Source organism: Acanthochromis polyacanthus, chromosome 2, assembly GCF_021347895.1.
Source record: "Acanthochromis polyacanthus isolate Apoly-LR-REF ecotype Palm Island chromosome 2, KAUST_Apoly_ChrSc, whole genome shotgun sequence".
Taxonomy (NCBI): domain Eukaryota; kingdom Metazoa; phylum Chordata; class Actinopteri; family Pomacentridae; genus Acanthochromis; species Acanthochromis polyacanthus.
The window spans coordinates 48,124,478-48,126,333 of NC_067114.1; positions in this window are offsets into that span (position 1 = coordinate 48,124,478).

A 1,856-nucleotide genomic window follows, 5' to 3' on the forward strand; every position below is an offset into this window, starting at 1 on the left:
GCTTCCTGTAATTAACTCATCACTCAGACGGAATTCTAAACTCCTCTGTGGACAAATAAACACGATTCAACCTCAGAGACCAGAGGTGGGTCTTCTTCTTCTTCTTCTTCTTCTTCTTCTTCTTCTTCTTCTTCTTCTTCTTCTTCTTCTTCTTCTTCTTCTTCTTCTCATCCACAGTCAGCAGACTCAGCAGGTCTCTCCAGATTCCTCTAGGTCCAGCCCAGGATAACCCATGAACCCTGCATGATCCTTCTACAGAGTTCTGAATCTCTTTCCGCCATTTAACTGAGTTCAAGACAAATACCACAACACAAAAACTATGATATGTATTTAAAATATCAGTTAAAAAGCAGTAAACAATAAACTAATATCTACAAAATGTATCTTGTGGTTGTTTTGTGTCTCTTTGTGGTTGTTTTGTGTCTCTTTGTGGTTGTTTTGTGTCTCTTTGTTGTTGTTTTGTGTCTCTTTGTGGTTGTTCTGTGTCTCTTTGTGGTTGTTTTGTGTCTCTGTGTTTTTTGTGTCTCTTTGTGGTTGTTTTTTTGTCTCTTTGTGGTTGTTTTGTGTCTCTGTGTTGTTTTGTGTCTCTTTGTGGTTGTTTTTTGTCTCTTTGTGTTGTTTTGTGTCTCTGTGTTGTTTTGTGTCTCTTTGTGGTTGTTTTGTGTCTCTTTGTGGTCGTTTTGTGTCTCTGTGTTGTTTTGTGTCTCTTTGTGGTTGTTTTGTGTCTCTTTGTGGTTGTTTTGTGTCTCTTTGTGGTAGTTTTGTGTCTCTTTGTGGCTGTTTTGTGTCTCTTTGTGCTGTTTTGTGTCTCCTTGTGTTGTTTTGTGTCTCTTTGTGTTGTTTTGTGTCTCTTTGTGGTTGTTTTGTGTCTCTGTGTTGTTTTGTGTCTCTTTGTGGTTGTTTTGTGTCTCTTTGTTATTGTTTTGTGTCTCTTTGTTATTGTTTTGTGTCTCTTTGTGGTTGTTTTGTGTCTCTTTGTGCTGTTTTGTGTCTCTTTGTGTTGTTTTGTGTCTCTTTGTGGTTGTTTTGTGTCTCTTTGTTATTGTTTTGTGTCTCTTTGTGGTTGTTTTGTGTCTCTTTGTGTTGTTTTGTGTCTCTTTGTGCTGTTTTGTGTCTCTTTGTGCTGTTTTGTGTCTCTTTGTGTTGTTTTGTGTCTCTTTGTGCTGTTTTGTGTCTCTTTGTGGTTGTTTTGTGTCTCTTTGTGGTTGTTTTGTGTCTCTTTGTGGTCGTTTTGTGTCTCTATGTGCTGTTTTGTGTCTCTTTGTGTTGTTTTGTGTCTCTTTGTGGTTGTTTTGTGTCTCTTTGTGGTCGTTTTGTGTCTCTATGTGCTGTTTTGTGTCTCTTTGTGGTTGTTTTGTGTCTCTTTGTGTTGTTTTGTGTCTCTTTGTGTTGTTTTGTGTCTCTTTGTGGTTGTTTTGTGTCTCTTTGTGGTCGTTTTGTGTCTCTTTGTGCTGTTTTGTGTCTCTTTGTGCTGTTTTGTGTCTCTTTGTGTTGTTTTGTGTCTCTTTGTGGTTGTTTTGTGTCTCTTTGTGGTTGTTTTGTGTCTCTTTGTGGTCGTTTTGTGTCTCTATGTGCTGTTTTGTGTCTCTTTGTGGTTGTTTTGTGTCTCTTTGTGTTGTTTTGTGTCTCTTTGTGGTTGTTTTGTGTCTCTTTGTGGTCGTTTTGTGTCTCTTTGTGTTGTTTTGTGTCTCTTTGTGTTGTTTTGTGTCTCTTTGTGGTTGTTTTGTGTCTCTTTGTGGTCGTTTTGTGTCTCTTTGTGTTGTTTTGTGTCTCTTTGTGTTGTTTTGTGTTAACTGCAATGTTATTTAATGAGTTCAGGGTTCAGCTGACATCTTTAGCTGCTTTCTGGTTCCCAA